Source organism: Equus caballus, chromosome 17 (assembly GCF_041296265.1).
Source record: "Equus caballus isolate H_3958 breed thoroughbred chromosome 17, TB-T2T, whole genome shotgun sequence".
NCBI lineage: Eukaryota > Metazoa > Chordata > Mammalia > Perissodactyla > Equidae > Equus > Equus caballus.
In genome coordinates this window covers 34,454,157-34,480,413 of record NC_091700.1, presented here as the reverse complement: position 1 = coordinate 34,480,413, position 26,257 = coordinate 34,454,157, and the positions used below count along the sequence as shown (strand labels likewise).

General features: G+C 36.5%; 1 long non-coding RNA gene across 2 annotated transcripts in view; it reads right to left on the bottom strand.

Moving 5' to 3' along the window:
- The window catches only part of LOC111768572 (uncharacterized), a 77,755-nt gene that overhangs the window by 9,781 nt on the left and 41,717 nt on the right, over nucleotides 1-26,257 (bottom strand). Inside the window, exon 3 of one of the 2 annotated variants that reach the window (XR_002800995.2) lies at nucleotides 18,609-18,772. The exons of the other annotated variant lie outside the window; for it this stretch is intronic. This is a non-coding gene — a long non-coding RNA (uncharacterized lncRNA). The remainder of the gene's footprint in view (nucleotides 1-18,608; nucleotides 18,773-26,257) is intronic. 2 annotated transcript variants of the gene reach the window in all.

Here is a 26,257-nt window from a genome sequence, read left to right as displayed (position 1 = left end):
TGTCATACTTAGTGCTCATTAAATTTGTTTTAATTAATTGAGCCCTCCTATCAAGGAATCACCGAGATGACAGCAATGAAAGACAGCAATATATGTCCTACTTGGAGGGAAAACTCAACATGCATAGAGGTGAGCATTGGTCCGATTTCCCTTTGTGACCAAAAAAACGGTTCAGGAATAGCACAGTTTTAGATTCAGATATTGAATATGGATAGTTGGCAATTTTATTCACAAAATAGTTAACAAAATAATCAAAACCAACATTAATTTGTATGCGATACAAAAGACACCACATGCATAGTTTACATCTGTGAGTGAACAGCTGTTCAGCTGCAATAATGATAGGAGATTTGCATATGGTCCTTCATTCTCTCAAGGTAATTTGTAGTTCAATTATGAATCAATGAACACAGTATATCCAGTCATTTGACAGAGGCAGGAATATGCTAAATTAATAGAATAAGAGAGTTAACCAAAAGACCAAGGCCATGTATATGGCTATATAAAATCAGATATAAATTTATTCCAGGGGAAAAGGATAGTCATTTTATAGATACATTAATACATTCAAGCCATTAGGGACCTATAAGAATAAAATCCTACTTCCTAAAGTTCAGTCATTTGAGTAACACATCTGCATTTTGTTCTTATTGAAATGTATGTCTATGCATATATACTACTATCAGGAATTATTAACATTTTGTAATTTTGCTGTATATTTTTTATGAAAGAAATTAAAACACTGGCATAGATGTCGCTTTTGTCTTCTCAGTCCCAGTTGCTTCACATTATCCCCAAGCAATCCCTATCGGGGGGCCCACACGGTGGCACAGCGGTTAAGTTCATGCTCTCTGCTTTAGCAACCTGGGGTTCACCTGGTTGGGATCCTGAGCGTGGACCTATGCACTGCTTATCATACCATGCTGTGGCAGGCGTCCCACATATAAAATAGATGAAGATGAGCTCAGATGTTAGCTCAGGGCCAATCTTCCTCAGCACAAAGAGGAGGGTTGGCAGCTATGTTAGCTCAGGGTTAATATTCTCAAAAAAAAAAAAAAAAACGCAACCCCTTTGGTGAAGGTAGTAACCTGTGAGCCACTCATATGGACACATATAGACATAGGTTATTAATTGTATCCATTCTCCTATGTGTAGACATAACTTGTTATCACTTTTTTATTTCAAGAACTGCTGTAATGAATAGTCCATAAATGTCTTTTGGTACACATGGGCAGCCATTTTCAAACATACTAAACATTGACAGACTGTTCCAAAGTGGTTGTACCTCATCACCTCCCACCTGCAATGTATCAGATTTCCTTTTTCTCCATAATCTCAAGAAAATGTGGAGTTACCAAAGTCTTAAAAATATTTTTCTGTGTGTGCCAATCTGATTAGCATGCAATGGCATTTCACTGTTTTTTAGATTTTTATTTCTTCAATTATCAGTGATGCAAATATCTTTTAATTTACATATTAGCTATTGAATTTCCTTTTATTCTGAATTGCCTTTCCAAATCCTTTGATTATTTTTATATGTATTAGGTCATTTTTTTTCTTGATTGTTAATCAATTCTTGTCTATACTACATGTTGCAGATAGCTTTTCCCAGACTGTGACTTGTGTTTTCACTTGGTTTATGCCTTTTTATTTTTGGCAAAAGAAGTAGATGTATTTTGATATAGTCAAGATTAACTCTTTTTCTTTTGTGACTTGTATTTTTGGGTCCTTATCTAAAGAATCTTTCTCTACTCCAAGATCGTAAATATATCCCTCATTCTATTCCAACAGTTTAAAGTTTATTTTCACATTTAGGTCTTTCATCCAGTATAATTTTTGGTGTGAAATAAATTTCTACATATTTTTTCAAAGGAAAGTCAGTCATCTTATCACCATATATTGTATGGCTCATCCTCTGCAATAATTAAAATGTTCTGTCTGTCATACATCGAGTCCCTCATCTGCTGGCAGCTGTTTCTCGGCTCTCTAATCCTTTCCACTTTTAATTAAAACTACACTGATAAAATACTATATTAATTATTATAACTACATACTAATGCATTGGTGGGGCAAGTCTTTTATGCTTATTTTTTTAAAATGGAACTTTATGCCTTTACTCTTCTTTAGTCTTTAGAATTAGTTTCCTTGCTTTCATGAGACACCCTGCAGCAATGTCGATTTGAGGGTTTCATCAAGTATATAGATAATTTTGGTGAGAAGTAACATTTAAAAAATATTACTGCATCTTCCCATTTAGGAACTCATCTAGGTACTGGGAATGGAACTCAGTGGTGAAGAAAGAAAGACAAAGTCACTGTCCTGATGAAATTTTTAATCTAAAGGGAGGAGACCATCAACAAACAAGTAAACATCTAGAACATTGGGTGGCAAACAGTGCTTTGGAGACATAGAAAACTGAATAAGGGGGATATATCAAATGTGCCAGGACAGAAGAGAGCAGCATTTTAGGTAAGAAAGTAATGATAATAGGATATTTGAATGCAGACCCAAGGAGTCAGGTGTGTTTTGGGGAAGGGTGTTTTAAATAGAGGGAACCATGAGTGTCAAGACTCTAAAGTGTAAACTCTCCTGGTGTGTTCAAGGAATAGCAGAAAGATTGGAGCAGAGTGAGTGAAGGATAGCTCAGGACCAGGGACAGTGTGGGCCAGACCTGGGATCCTATAGAACTCTGTTATGGACTCTGGCTTTATTCCAAATGAAAAAGGAAGGCAATGGTGAGTTTTGGACAGATATAGCTGTGTTGAAAAAAGATCCTTCTGGTCCGTCGGTGATGAGAATATATTGCAAAAGGAAAGAGATCAGCTGGGTGAAAGTAGTGAAACCATCCAGGCGAGAAAAGATGGCCTCACTTTATGTCCTTCAATAACGATTTTTCAAAAATTCCAAACTGTTCTTCTGCAACTGCTGTTACATATTGTGCTTATAAACAAGATGTTTGTTTACTACATGTTTCTTATTTTGTTATTCCTGTTGTATGAAAATGCCCGTAAGGTTTTTAAAAATGTTAACCTTGTAACCTACGAGACTACATCACTCTTTATTAGTTCTAATAATTTATAGAATTGTTCCTGGCTTTTTCAAGTAGACCATCATAGCTATTAGAACTAATGATAACTAAGGCTTAGTTATCTTAAGTACTTCCTTTCTTTTACTTTGACTTTTTATTTTGTAGGAGTAGTAATTTGTGGTTATTGTTTTTGGTGGTGGTTGTATTTTGTCTTTGCATTTCCTAGGTCCTCTCTTGATCATCACTCAAATGTGATATATGAAAGTTTCACTGATAATTTTGCAGTTTGTTGCGAATTTTTGATAATATCCTTGATTAGATTGAGGAGGGTGTATAGTCCCAATTTAATAAAAGTGAGCATCATAGGCAAATGTGGAATTTCTTCAAATACTGTTTGTACGCCTCGATGTGTTCATATGTTTTCCCCTGTCTTCTGCTATAACGAATATTTCATAGACTGGGTGGTTTAAACAACGTTTGTTTATCACAGTTATGGAGGCTGAAAGTCCAAGGTCAAGGTGATGGCAGATCTGGAGTCTGGTGAGTCTGCTTCTTGGTTTGCAGGCAGCCATCTTCTCATTGTACCCTCGCATGGTGGACAGCAGAGCAGAGAGAGAAAGCTCTGGTGTCTCCTTTTATAAAGATGCTCATTCCATTCACTAAGGCTCCACCTTCTTGACCTAATTATCTCCCAAAGACCTTACCTCCTAATGCCATCACATTGGGGTGTAGGGTTTCAACGTATGAATTTTAAGGGGACACAAACATTCAGTCCATACCATTCTTTTCATTTGTTTTTATGGTGAATTGCAATTACATTCTTTTTCCCATAATGAGCCATCCTTATATTCCCAGGATAAATCTATTTGGTTATGACACATACTTTTAATACACTGTTATATTTTATTTTCTAAACTTTTAGTCAATATATTTGTATTTATGTTCATAAGTTAGATTTGCCTTTGGTCACCTTTTCTTGTTTTGTCCTTATTTAGTTTTTATATCAAGTGCATTCTTCATAATGCTTCATGAAGTAAGCATGCATGCTTCATGCTTCATTAAATGGGCTAGTTTGATTTGTTATTGTTTGATACGTGAAAGTGGTGTGCAAAAAGTAGAAATTTTTGTTCCCTTAAGTCTTGGCAATATTTTTTTCTCTGAAATTGTCTGGAATAAACAAAAATAAATAATTTTTACTATTCTAGAATTAAGAATTTCTATTCTTCAAAGACACAGTGAAGAGAGTGAAATAACAGGCCAAAGATTGAGATATTTGAAACATATAAAACTGATGAGGACTAATATCCAGAAAGTATATGAAATACCTCTTCAAAATTAATATGAAAAAGACAATGTAATACAAGAGCATGCACTTAACAAAAGGGGAAATCCAAATAGTCACTAAACATATGGACAGTTGCTCAACCTTAATAATAATCAGGAAAATGCACATTAACACCATAATGACACCACTATTCCCCATCAGGTTGAAAAATTTAAAAGTCTGGTAATACCAAAGTTTGGAGAGAATCAAGACTTTTCAAACACTGCTTTTTGGAGCGTAAATTGCCACAACTATTTTGGCAAACAAGTTGAAATTATGCATTCCAGTCTTAGATATTTAACTATGGATGTATGCACCAGGAATAATGTAAAAGAACATTCATGTGAACTGAAGCAGCATTGTTCACAGAAGCCACCAGACTGGAAACAAACCAAATTACTATCCATGGCATAATTCATAAATAAATTTTTGCATATTCCTATAATAGATGACTATACAGTTATAAAAATAAGTGAACTATAGCTACTTACAACCAAGTGTTTGAATTTTAAATATGCAATATTGGGAGAAGAAGCCAAACAGAAAAGAATACATAGATTATAAATCTATTTAAATAAAATTCAAAAATGGCCTTAACTATTTTGTTCTGCCATCTATTCTTACTGTGTAACAAACTACCCCAAAACTTTATGGCATAAAATAAAAACTATTTTATTATGCTTATTGATTCTATGAGATTAGGAATATGACTTCTCTATTTTCCATTACACCTGGGGCCTTGACTAGGAAGACCTGCATGGCTTGGGTATCTCAAGTGGCTTGGAGCTGAACTCATCTGGAAGGTTCTTCCCTCATGGGGAAGATGAGTTCCCACCGGGGGTAAGATTAATGGAACTGGGTTCAGCTGGACTGTTGATCAGAGTGCCTACACGTGGTCTTTGCATGTTGATGGAACTTCTCACAGTATGAAGACTGGTTTTCTGAAAGGGGGTGTCTGGAGAGGGAGCAATTGAAAAGACTCAAGTGAAGACTGTTTGGCCTTGAAAGTCATATAGCATCACTTCTGCCATACTCCATTTGTCAAAGTATTCATAATCCTGCAGGAGCTACCAGATTTACACTTACATAGCTGTGTATATCTGGTAGCTCCTGCATACCAGGCCTTTTTTCTCACCTCTTATTTTCTTCTTCCTTCTTGTGTTCTGTTCCATTAATAGTGTCTCTTCATTTCATTTACCTTCCCTATGCCTTGGCTGATTTTGAGTCTGAAGTTCCAGCTTGTTTTACCGTTAAATGTTAATTTAAAAAACACTTTGTGGAGTTTTCAGTGTTTATATCTTCCCCTGCAGAAGATAAGTAACTTACCATGTTTTGACCACCCCTTTATGCTCTTACCTCTCAAATTCCATATTATTGTCATACACAAATTTAGTTCCGAGTTTCACAAACATAAAATTAGTGGCAGCATCTACAGTCCACGGTTCACTAGACTTACAGAGAAATATGTAGGTGTTTGTTATGATCTATATCTTTTACTAAGTTCATTTTTCTTCGTTTTGAATAAATGCTGAGTATATTTTTTAATGATTCTTTCAGTGATGGTAGGAGTCATACTGATTGGAATTTCCCTTTGGATTTTTTTCTTTACATTGGTTCAAGTTTTAAGAATTTTACGTAAATATATTTAAAAAGGAAGCATTGTATCACATCCTTCTTCTTTGCCGTAGATAGGTGGTAACCTTAAAACTAATATAAAGAAAGTAAAGTTGCTTTAAATTTTAGATTATTCCATTATCTAGTGAAACACTGAGATTTTTTTCTTAAAGAGGCATATTAGCAAGTGTTTAAAGCCAAAAATAACATCAAAAAAGGAGGCACAGGGGCCGGCCCTCTGGCCGAGCGTTAAGTTCACGTGCTCCGCTCCGGTGGCCCAGTGTTTAGCCGGTTCGAATCCTGGGCGCCAACACGGCACCGCTCATCAAGCCATGCTGAGGTGGCATCCCACGTACCACAACTAGAAGCACCCACAACTAAGAATATACAACTATGCTCCGGGGGGCTTTGGGGAGAAAAAGGAAAAAATAAAATGATTAAAAAAAAGGGCACAGAAGTATATATGATTTAATACTATTTAGATAAGAAAAAGGATATATATTTGAATGAACAGATAGTGGAAAAATTATAAACAAAACTAGTAATAATGGATGGAAAGCTGGCATCCATGGACTGAAGGTGGGCAGGGGTACAAGGGCAGATTAAGGCTTTTTTATTTAAGTTTGAATTTATGAAAAATATATATGTAACGTCTCTTCAGAATTACATTAAATTAAAAATAGGAGAAAGAAACTAGCATCAAAGTAAGACTGTCTATTGACCTAATAAGTAAGGAATGAAAAAGAACTGAACACTTAGTAACTTTTTTCTCACTATGTGATTCAAAGCAATTTAATGCTGTCTATACACCATCTAAAATTATCTCAGAGTCAGTGACGTGCATCCAATATTTCAGAAAATACTGTAGTGAGAAAAATCTATTCGGAATTAACATCATTTTGCTCAAATAATCAATGCTTCTCTGTAATTGGCTCACTTACAAGAAATATTCTCCATTGTCAGAATTTATCCCATTGAGAATACAATTATGCTGAAGATAGAGATGCATTCAAAAGATTTAGAAACCCCTAGCAAGACTCATGTAAGAGAAATGCTAACCTCTCCTAAACTTTTTCGCTATAACTCTCACCATTTTATCCTAAATCTTGTGAAGTATATGATAAATGCAGAACAATTTCTCATGGAGTTTTTGGTTGAATTCATATCTAAAGAGGATTGAACTGGCTACAATCTAAGGACTGATAATAAAACATCCTAATCATCTTCATGAGATGAAATATCCTCTTTTCTTTTTTATTAAATGGATACAGCCATTTGATAAAAATTTGATTAAAAGCTTTGGAAGAATATTCCAGCTTGCTTTCTCTTAAAAATAAATCTACTTAACTCATTCTTACGTTGTCTTTAATTACTCTTATCTACTTTAGCAACTCTTATTTAAAATTTTCAATTTGCCTTCTCTTTCGACTTGACTTTCAGAAAGATTTTGCTACTGATGAGCACATTGTATGGTGAGATGTGGTCTGAAATAAGTCTCCTGACATTTGCTTTAATTAGACAAGCCAAAGCTAAAAGTCATGATGTAAAAAGCATCATTTGGGTGAGATTCATAAATCTAAAGGAAGCCACTTTGTACAAAATATGCCTTAGACCTGGGTCTGTTGACATCTAGTCCCATGCCTCAATTTTATATCTGTTCTTGCATTCATTGTTAATTGTTCGCAGACTCAAAGAACATTAGAATCTCAGAAATCATTTATTCTTGCCCTCTTATTTACAGACTCACAGACTTTACAATGTCTAAGTCACTTACTCAAAATTACAGTGGGTCAGTGGCAGAAATGAGAAACTTTCACTATTCCCTATTAGATAAATTCCTGGGACACAAGCCATGTCCTGGCAGAGAACAGGCATCCTTTTGCAATGTTTCCAAATTGTGTTCTCCAAGCAGCTCTTTCCAACCTTTTTCACATTATGACACACAAAGAAAATGATAATATTTGTAGAATGCCCTGAGGTGTAGATAAAAGGCTGTTTTTACAGGTAACTGGCCTGAGGAACTCTGAGGGAGTAGGCACTGTCTTGATACACCTGTACTCAATTTACCAGCACATACAGGTAGGAATATCTGCTCTGACTGAGAGTGCTAAACTTCTGCACATCTTTTTCCACCATTCAGCCTCCTTAGGATGAGAACCCTCTGATCAGTACCCAAGGGGTTTGAAAGGAAGCAGAGGGAAAAAGAGGACCTATTTAGTTTGCTATACCAAGTAGTTCTGAGGCTGTTAAACGTCAAGCCATAAACACATTTCCTTTTTTCATCTTTTCCTCCTCACTTCCAAGAAACTTCATCAAACAAAGAATGACTCTCCATTCTATCCCTTCCACATACCAAGGCAGCTCTCTGGGGCTTCCTTTCCTTCAAGGAAGGAAATGTTTGGGGCTATGGAGAAGTAGAAAAGTGAACCATTAGAACTGCAGAAAAACAATGAAGATTTGGACTAATGTAAAAAATGATATGGAATGACTTCAGTATCATGGTGGAGTGAGCTCTCCCTGCTAAGATACAATGAAAAGTACACTCATATACCAATAGAAGACATTCACACAACACAAAAGACATCTGAGAGACCCATGCAGCCATATATCTGAAGGTGGAGGTGCTGGAACCCCAGAGGAAGTGGAAGGAGGTAAGGGGATCTCCTCTCCCTCCTCAATGGCAGTGACCAAGGGCACAGAACTGTGCATAACTCTGAGAAGAAAGAGGGGAGGGGCCTCCACAGAAATGCCTTTACTCTCCAAGTTCCCTCACAGGCCATGGGAAAGCCCCACACAGAAGTGACTAAACTATTGTGGGGGTGTCCTCATCAAGCTAGCACTCCAGGAGAGGACATAGTGAGAGCAGAAAGAGAATGCCTCCAGGATGGCACAGGTGAAAGAAAGCTCCCATGGCCCATCCAGCACTCCAGCTGCACCGGTTGGCCAGAGTGACCATACATATAGAAAAGTAGCAGCTCTGAGCAAGCTAGCTATGGATCATGGCAGGCTCGGAATATGTGGCTCTTGACCTCTACCCAGTGATGGCAGGTGGAAGCTGCAACCAGATACTATCACTATGCAGAGGCACAAACACATGCTGTAACACAGTATGAAAAAATATATTAAATCTCCAGGCCAGAAGGAAAATGACAAGCACCAAGAAATTAATCCTGAAGCCACAGAAATTTATAATCTAAATGGCAGAGAATTCAAAATAGCTATCATAAAAATCTCAATGAGTTACAAGAAAATATAGAATGAAATCAGGAACTTCTGCACAAAAGAAATTGAAACTATAAAGAAATACCAATCAGTAATGTTGGAGATGAACAACACAATAAATGAGATAAAGAAAAATCTGCACTCCCTGAATAACACAGCTGATATTACGGAGGAGCGAAGAAGCAGTCAACGGACAGAAATATAAAAATGCTTCAAATTCTTCAGAGGAAGAGAGAGAACTAAGACTAAAAAGAAACGAAGAAATTCTCTGAGAAATATCTGACTCAATTAGGAAAATACAACATAAGGATTATAGGTATTCAAGAGTGAGAAGAGAAGAATGGAGCAGAAAGCTTGCTCAAAGAAATAATAGCTGAGAACTTGCCAAACCTGGGGAAGGAGTTGGAAATACAAGTGAAAGAAGTCAATAGATCTCCCAACTATATCAATGTAAAAAGACCTTCGCCAAGGCATATAGCAGAGAAGCTGGCAAAAGTCAACAACAAAGAAAAAATATTAAGGGCAGCAAGGCAGAAGAAAATAACTTACAAAGGAACCCCTATCAGTGTCGTGGTGGATTTCTCAGCAGAAACCTTACAGGCTAGGAGAGAGTGGAATGATATATTCAAAATTCTGAAAGACCCAAATTTTCAGCCAAGAATAATACTCTATTCAGGGAAAATATCCTTCAGATATGATGGAGAAATAAAAACTTTCCAAGATAAACTAAAGCTAAGGGAGTTAATTGCCACAAGACCACCCCCCCCGTCCCATGCTCAAGAAGGCCCTTATACCTGAAAAAAGAGAAAGGAGTACAAAGCCTTGAGCAAGGAGATAAATAGGTAGACAAAATCAGAAAATTGCAGCTACCTATCAGAACAGGCTAGCAAACACTTAATTATAACATTAAAGATAAAGGGAGGGGGAAACACCAAAAATAAATATGATCTCATCATTTTAACCACAAACTCACAAAACAAGACGGAATAAGTTATGATAATAATAACTTCGAAGAGGAAGAGAAAAGGGATAGTATCATCTTAGTCTGAGGAAATAACAGGTTATCAGAAAATGGACTATCTCATCTATGAGATTTTTTATGCAAACCTCATGGTAACCACTAAACAAATAATCATAATAGAAACACAAATGATAAATAAAGAGAAAACTAAGAACACCATCATAGAAAACTACCAAACTGAATTGGCAGTGTGAAATACACAGGATGAGAAACAAAGGGAATGCAGAAGAACTGGAAAATGACAAATAAAATGGCAGTATTAAGCCCTCATATATCAATAATAATTCCAAATGTAAATGGATTGAATTCTCCAATGAAAAGACACAGAGTGGCTGGATGTATTAAAAAATAAGAAACAACAATATGCTGCCTCCAGAAAACACATCTCACTCTAAAGACAAGCATAGGCTCAGAGTAAAGGGATAGAAGATGATACTTCAAGCTAATGGCAAAGAAAAGAAAGCAAGTGTTGCCATACTTATATTAGACGAAGTAGATTTCAAGATAAAACAGGTAAAGAGAGACAAAGAGGGGCAGTATATAATAATAAAAGGGACACTCCACCACGAAGACACAACACTTATAAATATATATGCATCCAACACAGAAGCACCAAAGTACATAAAGTAACTATTAACAAACCTAAAATGAGATATTAACAACAACACAATAATAGTAGGAGACCTTAACACCCTGCTTACATCAACGGATAGATCATCAAGACTGAAAGTCAACAAGGAAATAATGGATATAAAAGAAAAACTAGACCAGATGGAGTTAATTGATATATATAGAACAATCCATCCAAAAACAGCAGAATACACATTCTTGTCAAGTGCACATGGAACTTTCTTAAGGATTGACCTTATGTTGGGAAACAAGGCAAGCTTCAATAAATTTAAGGAGATTGAAATCACATGAAGCATCTTTTCTGACCACAATGCTAAGAAACTAGAAATCAACTACAAGAAAAAAGCTGGGAAAGTGATGAAGATGTGGAGACTAAATAACACGCTACTGAACAACCAATGGGTCATTGAAGAAATTAAAGGAGAAATCAAAAAGTATATGGAGACAAATTAAAATGAAAATACACCATACTAACTCATATGGGATGCAGCAAAAGTGGTCCTAAGAGGGAAATTCATAGCAATACAGGCCCACCTTAGCAAACAAGAAAAATCTCAAACAGGAAATCTTAAACTACACCTAACAGAATTAGAAAAAGCAGAACAAAGCCCAAAGTCAGAAGAATGGAAATAATAAAAAACTGAGCAAAAATAAATGAAAGTGAAACAAAAAAAGAAAACAGTAGAAAGGATCAATGAAATAAAGATTTGATTCTTTAAGAAGATAAACAAAATTTACAGACACTTAGACAGATTCACTAAGAAAAAATGAAAGAAGTCTCAAATAAATAAAATTAGAAATGAAAGAAGAAATTACAATGGATACCACAGAAATACAAAGGACTATAAGAGAATACTATGAAAAACTGTATGCCAACAAATTGGACAATCTAGAAGAAATGCACAAATTCTTAGACTCAAATGACCTCCAAAAACTGAATCAAGAAGAAACAGAGAATGTGAATAGACCAATCACAAGTAAAAAGATTGAAACAGTAATCAAACATCTCCCAAAAAAATAAAAGTCAAGGACCAGATGGCTTCTCTGGTGAATTCCACCAAACATTCAAAGAAGATTTAATACCTGTCCTTCTCAAACTATTCCAAAAAATTGAGGAAGACAGAACCTTCCTAACACATTCTACGAGGCCAAGATCACCCTGATATCAAAGCCAGACAAGAACAACATAAAGAAAGAAAATTACAGGCCAATATCACTAATGAATATAGATGCAAAAATCCTCATCAAAATATTGGCAAACTGAATACAGCAATACACTAAAAAATCATACACCATGATCAAATGGGATTTATACCTGGGACACAGGGATGAATCAACATCCACAAACCAATCAATGTGATACACCACATTAACAAAATGAGGACTAAAAACCACTTGATCATCTCAAGAGATGCAGAGAAAGCATTTGACAAGATCCGACATCCATTTATGACAAAAATTCTCAATAAAATGGGTGTAGAAGGAAAGTACCTCAGCACAATAAAGGTCACATATGACAAATCCACAGCCAACATCATATTCAATGGGGAAAAACTGAAAGCCATCACTCTGAGAATAGGATCAAGACAAGGGTGCTGACTCTTGGCACTCATATTCAACATAGTACTGGAGGTTTTGGCCAGAGCAATTAGGCAAGAACAAGAAATAAAGGAATCCAAATAGGCAATGAATAAAAGAAACGCTAGCTGTTCACAGATGACATGATTCTATATATAGAAAATTCTAAAGAATCCATCAGAAACCTATTCGAAATAATCAACAACTACAGCAAACTTGCAGGGTACAAAATTAACTTACAAAATCTATTGCTTTTTTATACTCTAATAATGAAGTAACAGAAAGAGAACTGAAGAATACAATCCCATTTACAACTGCAGCAAAAAGAATAAAATATCTAATAAATTTAACCAAGGAGGTGAAAGAACTATACAATGAGAACATATGACATTATTGAAAGAAATCAGTGATGACATAAAGAAATTGAATGATACTCCATGCACATGGATTGGAAGAATAAACATAGATAAAATGTCCATACTACCTAAAGCAATCTATAGATTCAATGCAATCTCAATCAGAGTCCCAATGACATTCTTTACAGAAATAGGACAGGAAGCCCTAAAATTCATATGGGGTGACAAAAGACCCCAAATATCTAAAGCAAACTTGAGAAAAAAGAACAAAGCTGGAGGATCACAATCCCTGACTTCTAAATATACTAGAAAGCAATAGTAATCAAAACAGCACAGTATTGGTACAAAAACAGGCATACAGATAAATGAAACAGAACTGAAAGCCCAGAAATAAAACCACACATCTGAGGACAGCAAATCTTTGACAAAGGAGCTAAGAACATACAATGGAGAAAGGAAAGTCTCTTCAAAAAATGGTATTGGGAAAACTGGACAGCCACATGCAAAAGAATGAAAGTAGACCATTATCTTTCATCATACACAAAAATTAACTCAAAAAGGATCAAAGGGTTGAAGGTAAGACTTGAAACCATCAAACTCCTAGAAGAAAATATAGGCAGTACACTCCTTGACATCAGTCTTAGAAGGATCTTTTCAAATACCATGTCTACTTGGACAAGGGAAACAAAAGAGAAAATAAACAAACAAGACTTCATCAGACTAAAGGCCTCTGCAAGGCAAGGGAAACCAGAAACAAAATGAAAAGACAATCCACCAAATGGGAGAAAATATTTTGCATATCATATGTCCAAGACGGGGCTAATCTCTATAATACATACAGAACTCACACAACTCAACAACAAAAATCAACCTGATCAAAAAATGGGCAAAGGATATGAACAGACATTTTTACAAAGAAGATATACAGATAGCCAATAGGCACATGAAAAGATGTTCAATAACACTAATCATGAGGGAAAGGCAAATCAAAACTATACTAAGACATCACCTTACATCTGTTCGAATGGCTATAATCACCAAGACAAAAAATAACAAACGTTGGAGAGGTTGTGGAGAAAAGAGAACCCTCATACACTGCTGGTGGGAATGCAAACTGGTGCAAACAGTACGGAGTTTTCTCAAAACCTAAAAATAGAAACACTATACAATCCAGCTATCCCACTGCTGCGTATTTATCCAAAGAACTTGAAATCAACAATTCAAAGAGACTTCTGCACCCCTATGTTCATTGTGGCATCATTCACAACAGCCAAGACATAGAAATAACTCATGTGCCCAACATGATGATTGGATGAAGAAGATGTGGTGTATATACACAATGGAATACTATTCAGCCACAAAAAAAGACAAAATCGTTCCATTTGCAACAACATGGATACACCTTGAGGGTATTATGTTAAGCGAAATAAGCCAGACAGAGAAAGACAAACACTGTATTATTTCACTCATATGTGGAAGATAAACACACAGACAAATACAACAGTTTAGTGCTCACCAAGGGAAGGGGGTTTGGGGGGTGGGCACAAGGTGTGAAGGGGTGCATTTATATGGTGACTGACACGTAACAATGTACTACTGAAATTTCACAATGTTATAAAGTGTTATGACCTCGCTAAAAAAAATTTACGAAAAAATGATAAAAATTAAAAATGACAAGATAAAAACAAAAACACTGCCATAGTAGACAGCTGGCACTTGAGTCAATTCTTGTAGGTTGAACTGATTCTTAGGTGTGTTTTTCCAGACACTCTACTCAGATCTTTCTCCTAGGACTTGGATCTGCCATAATCTTTAGATTTCCTTAAGCTTATTTTTTTCACTTTTTATGCTTAGTCATAATTCCCTTTTAAAAATTAGGCAATTATGTTATATACTGTGTCTAAACTTTCAGATCCATAACAACTGTGAATGGAGAGCAAATGTATGTATTAAATGATATTTTGTTTATTTTTTCTTACAAAAAATGCCTATTCACTTTAGGAATACAGATTAGCAAAAGGAAGAAAATCACTTTAATTAATCACTCCCTCTGATTCAAACATAATTAACATTTCTTCAAATATTTTTCTAGTCCTTTTACTTATATTAATATTTAAAAAATAAAACTGCCTTTTAAAAATATTCTAGATATTGTTTTATAAGTTGCTTTCCTACAACTTGTGAATATCTTTCCAGGTTATTAGTTATTCTTTTGAGCACAGTGGTTCCCAATTTTTTTTCCATTCCAAGACATTTGAAGGTGTCAAAACACGCTTATCTGTAACAGTGGATTACTACAATAGAGACATTTGGGGGAAAGTAAGCTCCCATTAATTTTCCACATAGTATATCAAAGTCAGAAAATAAGAATGGTGGGGGCAGGCTATGTATAAAATGGATGGAGGCAATGCTCGGATGGGCATCGTTGTAGCTGTTTTTGTATACATGTTATAATTTTGTTATGATAAATCACAAAAATGGATTTTCTGGGTCAGTGCTTAAAAATATTTCATGTGTTTGATATTTTCCTTTAATATTCTTGATAAAGTTGTGCCAGCTTATACTCTCATGAGGTAAGTATGAAAGTGCCTGTTTTCTTGTATTCTTGTCAACTCTAGGTATTATTATCTTTAAAGAAAGCTATTTACCAATTTAGTAGATGAAATGGATTCTGTTTGTTTGAATATAAAGGGTGGATTTTCTGTACTAAAGTACATTTTAATTTCTTCTTTTGCAAGGTTTCTATTTATATTCTTTCAGGGCATTACATGATTTTGTAATACATATAAACATTAAATAGAAAAAAAATTTAAATCAAAGAAAGCCTTCCTTATCATGCATGTTACTCTCAAAAAGATAAAAGTTGACTTAAATTTGTTCTTGTAGGTTGATTTCAGATTGAAGAAAAGCAAACCAAAATGCTCATTTAAGCCTCTTCTTGCATCAAGATAACAGTAGTAATCCTTATTGTTTCAATCACATCACATTTGAATTAGGTGTTAATGTCGGATTATAGTGTTGTCTTTTAAAAAAATGTTTAAGTCAATGAGCGGAGTATTTCAGGGGGAAAAAATTAAAATTAGAAAGCTGCCAAGCTTTTGAATATTGGTTAGGGATAATTCATGGCACTTCTGATGCCTGACATTTTAATCTAGATTCCCAACTTGAATGACAAGGTATCAAATTTGATGTATTAAATTCATTTCTATTCTCAGTCCTACCTCAGTTCTATGGTGTATTACTTATCGAATATAGCTTCAGCTTCTGACTTTAATGAAGTCTTCTCCCTCTTATCTAGGATAAGCTATCCCATGGTAATTTGTGCCCTTCTGGAGCATCATTTTTTGATTTTGCAGAAAATCCTCTGAACAATCTTCCTGTTTTCTTCTTTGGTGTCTGGCAGAGTGCATGAGCACACACTCACATTAAAAAAAATCATTGATTGAAAAGAAATTGTAAGAACTCTAAGGCTCTAATGGGAAGATCTGTTTTATGTTAACTATTTATAAAATTATAAATATGAATATAATCACCAAAATTCAAATGAATTCAACTTGTTGGGTTATATATTTATGATGCATCTATTTAAGGAGCTAATAAAAGCACTTGAGTCTACGGTATAGTGACCCAGGCATATCATTCCAGGCCCTGCAATCCAGACTGTGGGTGAAAACAGATTGAGAAGACAGGATGAGGGGGCAGGTGCCGGCCAAAAACGTGCCATGCAACACATGCTTAGCTAAGGGTCATAGGTAAGGCAGTCAAAAAGATGTCAGAAGGGCTTAGAAGCTACAAAATGAAAATAAGGTACAGTTCAAGCCTACAGGGAGTTAGCAACCAGAAAATTCCATTGAAGTACAAAGGAGAGAATAAAAAGTGGTCAAAAGGTGTCACAATGATCAATAAGCAAGCATCCCAGAGGAACTAAGGGGACCCAGTTAGGCAGACGGGAGAACAGTTACACAGTGCTGGTAATAAGGAAACTGATCAATATTATTGGCTATTTTGGCAATAGCTGCCTTTATTCCCCTCTTAGCCTGTTAAGAATTAATTCTGAAAAGGCTGGCTGTGAAGGCTTGCAGGTGATCCCAGTTGAAAATAACTGTCAAAGTCAGGTTTCTGACAAAAGACATCCATTTAGATTTTTGTGTCTTATTAAAGACTTAGAGGGACATTTATTGGTCTCCTATTAGGCATTTTCTCCCTTGTGTTTGTTTGTTGAATGAAGCTGAGTTCTGTTGTGTAGGCTTTTATTTCAGCCTGGGCCTGTGGCACCTACTTTTAGTAGTACCCTTTTTCCCAGACATAATATTTCTACAGGATTTTCCACCTGACTTTCCACATAATTTTCCACATTTCCTCTTGGCATGAATCTTTGCACTGTAGAGTTAGATTTTCACTGATGATTTTCCAACTTTCTACTTTCCCGAAGGGAGTCAAACATTTCTCCATGTGGGGCAGGCTTGTATAACTCATCCCTCTCCACATAGGTCCATTCAGTCATGAAGGGGACCTGCCATATTTCCTGCTGTTACTATTGTGGGACCTTCCCTTTCAGTCTGTGTTCTGCTCTTTCTCTATGTTACTGGCCTCTCCTACAAAGTGAAACCCATAACCCAAGGATAAGCTCCTTTCCTTAATTGACTTGGTAAGCTTGCACCCAGAAAGACCATTCATTTACATGTTTATTGAGCCCATATTATGTGTTCCTGTTTTATTTTTGTGGAAGTAAAATTACTTGGTAGCCGCTCTGTTTTACATAATTGCAGAGTTAGCTGGCATCCATTGTTCCAGAACCTTCTTTCTGGGATCTAAAAGTGCAAGTTCTGGGGGCCGGCCTGCTGGCTGAGTGGTTAAGTTTGCACACTCTGCTTTGGCAGCCCAGGGTTCACTGGTTCTGATGCCAGGCACGAACCTACGGACTGCTTATCAAGCCATGCTATGGTAGGTTTCCCACATATACAGTAGAGGAAGATGGGCATGGATGTTAGCTGAGGGCCAATCTTCCTCAGCAAAAAGAGGAGGATTGGCAGTCGATGTTAGCTCAGGGCTAATACTCCTTATAAAAAGTAAAAATAAAAGCACAAGTTCTGGAAAATATACCGGGTAAGGAATTTATCAGTTTATACTTTTGAGAGTCTTTCCTAAAAGCAGAACTCAAGTGGGGAAGGGATATAGGATTTGGACACCAGGATGCAAATAAGGTTTTAGAAGTTTGAGAGGAGAGCTGGCTTGGGTATTGCCTGTGGCTGATGCCTGCAGGTCCTCCAGACCCAGCCACTCTGTTAGTTTCCCTGTACACATGAGAATAATTAAAGGGGGAGGGCTCAAATGGGAGATGCTTCCAGTTCATGTGTATTAGGGGATTTGACTAATTAATTGCGGGTGCTATTGTAGTCTCTTGAAGCATGAGTTCTGAAGTCAGGGTACCTGGTTTGCAATCCTACCTTTGATTCCTGTTGCCCTCTGACTCATATCTAGTTACTTTATGTTGTCTGGGACTCAGTTTCCTTATTTGAAAGTGGAGGTAACATAGCTTACCTCATAGCATTCTTGTAATGATCAAAATAGTTAATCTATATGAATGTTTATAATCTAAAAAAGATGATCTGCTATAAAATCATTTATAAAAGTACCTGGCACATGTAACCACTATTAAATTTGTTATAAGAATTTATTATTATTATTATTATTATTATTATTATTCCACCTAGAGCATGTAAGGTAAATCATAGTCATTATTTATATACCCATTCCCTGTTCTCAAGAAGTTTGCAGTTATATCAGATAGGGTACTTTTGACTACAGTAACAGTCACTATTCAAATTGGCTTACCAAAACCAATGTTCATTATCTCATGAAACAAGAAGCCAAGATGATCCAGGCATGGTGCCAGGGCTCTGGCTCTGCTTCCCTGAAGTCCTTGTCACTCAGCCTTCTGTGCATTGACTTCATCCCTAAGTTGGCAGAAATGTGGTTGCAGCAGGCTCAGGGGTGAACTGCAGACATAAACATATCCAGAGAAAGAAAGGGGCTAAATCTTCTTGTGTTTCTTTTTTAGCCACAAGGAAGCCTTTCCTGAAGCCACCCCTACTCCCACTGTTCATTGGCCAGTCATAATTCTACTCCTAAACCAACTCCTGGCAGGGGAAATAGACTTTGCAGGACAGCTGAGACTCATTTGGAGGGGGGAGTAGATGTTGAGGAGTCCCCACCAGAGCAAGCTATTGAGGGAGTTGAAGAAAATGCTCATGGCATTAAATGAAAGGGAGTGTGTGATGAGGAATGGTCATTTCTAAACCTGGCTGATAATTGGAAGTTTTAGTGAGCAATTTAAATAGTATAGCCCTCCTCCTAGGAATTCTGATTCATTAAGTCTTAGGCAGGACCAGATATCTTATTTATTTTTTTTAATCCCAGAGGATTCTGTTGCTATATTGTAATACCATACATGTTCAATACTATAGTAATGCATGAAGCTCCTTAAAGAAAGGTGGCTTACATACATCACCCAAGAGAGAAATTATTAGATTGAAGAAGGGAAGAGAGAACAAATATTACAGGCTAGCACACCAGACTTGTAGGCATAGTAGTGTCTAAATGTTACCAGCTACAAGGTGACCCTGGATATACTGCTGATTTCCTTTGGGTTCCCTGTCCTGACCCAGAGATTGGCTCCCTTTATCACTCTCTGCAGAGTTCCTGGACCCCTTCTTTACATAACCCACCTCCATTTGGTTGAGAAGCTCTAACTAAAGTTTGTGATACTACTGGCAGCCATTCTCACAAATCCCTAATTCCTGTTCTCTAGAGGCAATACGCATCTTGTCTGCATGTGAGCATTACCTGGGGAGCTTATAAAATCTGCTTATGGACTTCTTGTTTCAGCTTCGACATGTGAAGAATCTAGAAGTCAGACTGCCATCCTTAAGAAAAACTGGAAATCAGTGACTCCTCTTGGACCTATCAGATAACTGAGGTCACTGCATAAACTGCTACCCCAAAATCTGGAGAGGGGTACATCCAGAGAGAAGCAGTACTCAGATCTGCTTACCCAAAAGTCACTGGAGTTGTAAACTGGTAGGAATAGTTAAGCAGTAATTTTGATGAATTGCAGGAGGTTGGGTGTGGGTTAGCCTGAAAGTGAAAATCCCCAGGGACACGGTTTTAGTAGGGCCCCTTCACACTTTCATGAGCTTTCTCTACAGGAATCCTACTAGATTCTCACAGCAAGGGTCCCAGAAGGATACTTCAGTGTCTCTGGCAGGAGGAGCAGAAGAGTAACTATTATGAAACACTTTCAGAGATTTCTCCATAAAAAAGGCCTACTCTCCAGGAGAAAGGACTTTGCGAGGACACAATTCTGAAACTTTATCCCAGTTGGGGGAGAGGAATTCCCCACTGCTCTACCTCCCTCTAGCCTTTCTAGATCACCTTCATGGTAAAAAACCCAACCAACTAAACAAACAAACAAAGCATAGTTAATAGGGTCAGGGCTTCAAGGAAATAGATTGGAAATTCTGCAGCCAGGGAAAGAAGCAGGGGTTGGTGGGTAGAAAATAAATACCATGGGAGGAAGAGCAGAAACACCACAGCCTTGAGGTAGAGGCCCACTAATAGACATCGTATAAAGGAAGGTTATAGAATGCTTCTCCTCTCCCACACCCTAACAAAACACCAATAGGAATCCAGTATAGTGACAATGGATAGCAGATGAAAGAGCTGAAAGATACAGATTCTTTTTGTGGAACAACAGGGAGACCAAATGAGGACATGAGAGGAATTTGAAGCCTCCAAAATCTATGGCTACAAGAAGCATTAAAGCCAGCCCAACTCATAGCCAGATTAACATCAGTCCTCGTAGGAAAGACCTATTTACTCTAGTTCCTATTATCCAATACAAGTCACTGCTCAACAAAAAATTACAATGAATGTCAAAAGGCAAGAAAAAACACGGTCTGAACAGATAAAGCAATCATCAGACCTAGACTCAAATATGACAGCTGTTGGAATTATCAGATAGGATTAAATTAACAATAACTCTGATTAAAATGTTAAGGGCACTAATGAGAAAAATAAACAATGTGTTAGAATAGATGGCCAACGTAAGCCGAGAGATGAAAATTATTGGAAAGAATCAGACTGAAATGCTAGAAAAATTTTTTAGAGTAGTAGAAAAGAATGTCTTCAATGGGCAAATAAGTAAGCTTGACATAGTTGAGGGAAGAATCAGTGAACTTGAAGATAACCCAAAAGAATCTTCCCAAACTGACAGGTAAAGTGGAAAAAAGAATACACCACCCCCCCATCCAAGTGTCCATTGATGGAAGAATGTATAAAGAAAATATGGTATATACACATAGTGGTATATTATTCAGCCTTGAAAAATAATGAAATTCTGCAATATGCAACAACATTAGTGAACCTTGTGGACATTATTATAAGTGAAATAAACCAGTCACAGAAAGACAAATACTGCATGATCCCACTTATATGAGGCATCTAAAATAGTCAAATTCACAGAATCAAAGAGTGGAATGGTGGTGGCCAGGGCCTGGGAGAAGAGGGAAATGGGAAATTATTAATCAACAGATATAAAGTTTTAGTTAAGCAAGATGAATGTGTTTTAGAGATCTGCTGTACAACATTGTACCTCTAGTTGACATACTGTATTGTATACTTAAACATTTGTTATGAGGGTAGATCTCATGCTAAGCGTTCTTATGACAATGAAAACAAATTAAAAAAATATAGGGTTAAGGGTCCCTTAAAAAGAATAGAACTTTACAGCATGAAGAGTCAACCTTAATGTATATTAAAAAATAAAACAAAAAAAAGCAACATTTAGGAGGTCAGAAATCCCAGGATGTAATGCAAACTTAAACATAAGAATTTAATTGTATTACAAATGTATGAAACAACTTCATTGAAGGCTTCAGGGAGAAAAGATGCTTACCTAAGTAACGCTGAAAATGAATGGCGACTATAACATCAAAAGCAAAAGGAACTAAATATAAGCTCTGCACTCTAGTTGGTAAAGTTGTTTCCCAGGATAACAATTCTCAGACCAATATACGTGTATAGTGGAATGGCACAAGTAAGTGAATGGATGCAGGTTGGAGGGAAGTAGGTTTGTCACCACTCCTGCTGGAATAGAAGGCTATAGACAAGCATGGGAGAAGGTCAGAATAATCCATGTGGTATTGGATTATAGTTGGAGACATCAGTATAAGCTCATGTTTAGCATAATGGAAATGCAGAAGCATACATATAGAAATATTTATAAATATGTACATATACATAGGTTACTATGCACACAAATATTTCTTTCAGCTAAGAAGGTCCAGAAGCAATGCCACTCCTAGTAGTATACCTAGCACAATGAGTATACCTAGCACACAGATATTTTTCAAAAACATTCTCCAGTAAAAGGAGGCTCCTTGGAGAAATGACTGATTCTAGGGTTGGGGTAGGGAATACACAAGTTAAGTCTGGAGCAACTTGTAGCAAAAGAAAATAAGGAAGGACTCAAAAAACACTTAGTGATGGGAATATGTCAAGGGGCACAGGAGCCATCTGAAAGAGCTCTCAATGGCCAAATCTGGAACAAATTGAGCAATAAAATAAATAAAGAAGTGTTGAATTATAACTCAATGTATAAAATAAATATTCATGAGTCCGCACTGATATAAATACATGATAGAATAAATAAAGGATGGAGTAAAATAGATAAATTTCCTATGCAGAGAATTCCAGGTAATTTATATCAAGACTCTTCCCTGAAAGATGTGGAGCATAACTCCCATTTCTTCAGGGTCATATATATGGTGACTTCCTTTCAAAGAGTATGGAAAAGAAGAGGAAAGAGTAATTTACAGTGGAGAAACTTGTCAAATTCCAGATAATCAAGGTCAATATCACTGGTGATAAGTCACATTGACACCAAGTATCCTTGATGTGACGTGATGGGAATTGCACTTTACCTTTGTGGTCTTCCTCTCAAAGCCCCATAACCCCTGAAAAATATCAGACAAATCCAAATTGAAGGCTATCCTATTCTACAAAATACCTGACCGGTACTCCTGAAAACTGTCAAAGTTATCAAAAACAAGGCAAGTCTGAGGACCTGTCACAACCTTGAGGGCCTAAGGAGACATGATGTTTAAATATAATAAGGTGTTCTAGATGGGATCCTGGAACAGAAAAATAGCACTAGGCAAAAACTAAGCGAATCTGGATGAAGTATGGACTTTAGTTAGTAATAATGTGTCAATACGGGTTCCTTATTTGTGACCAATGTACCATACTAACATATGTATGTTAACATACAACATGTTAACAGTCGAGGAAACTGGAGGTGGGGTATATGGGAACTCTCTATACTATCTTTGCAACTTTTTTGTAAATCTAAAATTACCTTAAGTATAAAATGTATTCTATTATTATTTCTTTATGTATATTATTATTTTATTATTTTATGCGTAATGTATACAAATTTTTCTATGGTTATTTCTATAGCTGCTGTAAACAAATTACCAGAAAGTTAGAAACTTAAACAATATAAATTTAATATCTTATAGTTCTGTGGGTCAGAAATTTGACCGGTGTCTCACTGGGCTAAAATCAAGGAATCAGTAGGACTGTCTTCCTTTCTATAGACTCAGGGGGGAATTTGTTTCCTTGCTCAGTCAGGTTATAAGCAGAATTCAGTTCCTTCTGGTTGTAGGAATGTTGTTCCTGTTTTCTTGGTGGATGTCAGCTGAGGACTGTGCCAAGCTTCTAGAGGCTTCTCACATTCCTTGGCTAATGATCCCCTTCTCTCATCTTCCAAGCCAGTAATTGTAAGTCAAGTTACTCTCACATTTCAAATCTCATCTTTCTTCTTCTGTGCAGTCTCTGATTTTACTCAGGAAGCACTCTGATTTTAAGGGCTCCTGTAATTAGATTGGTCCTAGCTATATAATCTAGAATAACCTCTCCATCTCAAGGTCTGTAACCTTAATCACATCTGCAAAATCCCATGACATATTGAAATATTCTGGAGACAAGGACATGGGCACATTTGGGAGCAATATTTTGCCTATCACGTTTATTAAAAATAATACATGCCCAGAATCGATCTTAGATTAATTAGATCATCATCTATTGCAGTGAGACCCAGATATTGGTAATTTTTAAATTACCCAGAAAATTATATGTGCAAAGAGTTGAGAATCTATTTTGGAAGCAGCAGGGTGTCATTCTCTTAGGCACAAGCAGTGGAGCTAGTCACTCAAGTGTTTTCTATCTCTTCCCTCTCTCTAATTGCAAAGCTAGTTTTGGTAGCATAGTCTCCTCATAGACAGTCAACATCAAAGTCATCAATCAGTATTTCTGATTACTGAATGTGAGGATCTCTTTGGTGAAAAGCCAGTAAAAAGTATAATTATCTTTGTTTCTAAAAGGATAAAGGTAGGTCATGTATCTATTAATTCATAATATAGTATTGTTTTCTAAAAATCTGTATACATAGGAGCTAAAAGCTCCTTCAACCACATACTCATTAAACTTAAGTCACTCTCCAGGGAAAGAACTGGCTCATTTCTTTTGATTTCCTGAATACAAACGTAATAAAGATTCTGAAATACTGTTCAGGGCTGGAACATGGAGACCCACAGATACAGCTGTTTTAACAAACCCTTTTACTTTAGTGGTGCTCCAGAGACTGAGATTTGAAGCCATATTTTTTTCTCTCACACAGGTTCCCTTACAGGTGAAAGGAGCTATTTTTCTCTGGTATAACCCATTGCTTCCAGACACAAGCCAGATTGAATTAAGGTGTGCAAGTAAATGCATCCAAACACCACTCTACCGTTTTTCTTGGTTGAGTATAAAGCAAAGAAAATAATAATGTATAGTGAATTTTCAGAGTGACAAGGAAAGAAATACACATTTTTTATATCCTGATTTTTACTTCTTCTTTCTTAGTCTTCATTTACCTTGGTTTTGATTTTTGAAAAATTCTGTAAATATCTAAATTCTTTCAGGATGCTAGGCCTTTTGCTATGAGATACTTTAGAGAAAAAAATGTGTACAATAATTATAGTTCTATGTATTATTAATGAAAGATAACTAACATTTTTTTACCATCTATGATATGCTATATACATATATTATCTCAGTTAATTCTCCTAACAATCGTGCAATATAATTATGTTCCACATCTTATTCATCATCAGATCCTGCCATCTTCACGTTTCAAAATATATAAAAGATATACGACTCCTTCTTATCACTGTCACACTGGTCTAAGCCATCATCATCTATCTCCTACACTACTGCACAAACCTCCTAATTTTTTCACTGCCTCAATTCTTGTGGCCCTAGAGTAAACTCTCCACAAAGCAGCAAGAATGATCTTTCAAAAAATTAACTATGTCACTCTCCTGCTAAAAATATTCTAACGACTTCCCATCCCTCTAATATAAAATCTAAGGTCTGTACCCAGGTGTAGTAGGCAACATACTAGGATGGCTGTCAAGATAACCACTGTTGGTGTACATGTCTTATATAATCCCCTCCTCTTAAGAGTGGGTAAGACTCCTGAACATGATATGACTGACCATCACTTTTTTGATGAGGTTATGTTATATGCAAAGGTGAAGGGGTTTTGCAAGTATAATTAAGATCCTAGATCAGTTGATTTTGAGTCAATTAAAAGGGAAATTACCTTGGAGTTCCTGACTTAGAGAGGTAAAATCCACTAGAAGGAGGACTGGACCCCTCTTGAAGACAGATTTTTACTCTAGCCTTGAAGAAACAAACAGTCGTTTTGTGAATTGCTCATTGAGGGAGCCACATGGAAAGGACCTGATGGCAGGCTCTAGGAGTTGAGAACTAGCAAGAAAATGAAAAATTCAGTAATATACTACAAGGAGATGAATTCTGCCAACAACCTGAATGGACCTGGAAGCAGATTCTTAGCCAGTAAAGCCTTCAGATGAGAATACAGCCTGGCCAACACCTTGACAGCAGGCTCATCAGACCCTGAGCAGGGGACACTGTTAAGCTGTGCCTGCACTTTTGATCCATGGAAACTGTGAGATAAGTTTGTCTGATTTTAAGCCACCGAGTCAGTAGTGATTTGTTACACAGTAATAGACACTAATACGCTTGACCTACACGTTACCATGGTCTTGTCCACATTGTCAGTTTCCATCACCATGTTTGCTTTAGCCACACTGGCTTTCTTGTTGTTGCTTGAACACACCAACATGATTCTACATCAGGGACTTTGCACTTGCTCTTTCCTCTGCCTCATCTTCCTAGAGAAATCCCACTTGACTATTTTATCTAAAATAATACTTAAATCATTTCCTATCCCTCTTCTTTAGCTTTACTTTTCTTCTTAGTCCTTATTGCTACTTGGTATTATATATTAATTTCTATATTCATACACCAAAATGTAAGCTCCATGAGGTTGGGGACTTTGTACCCTTTATATC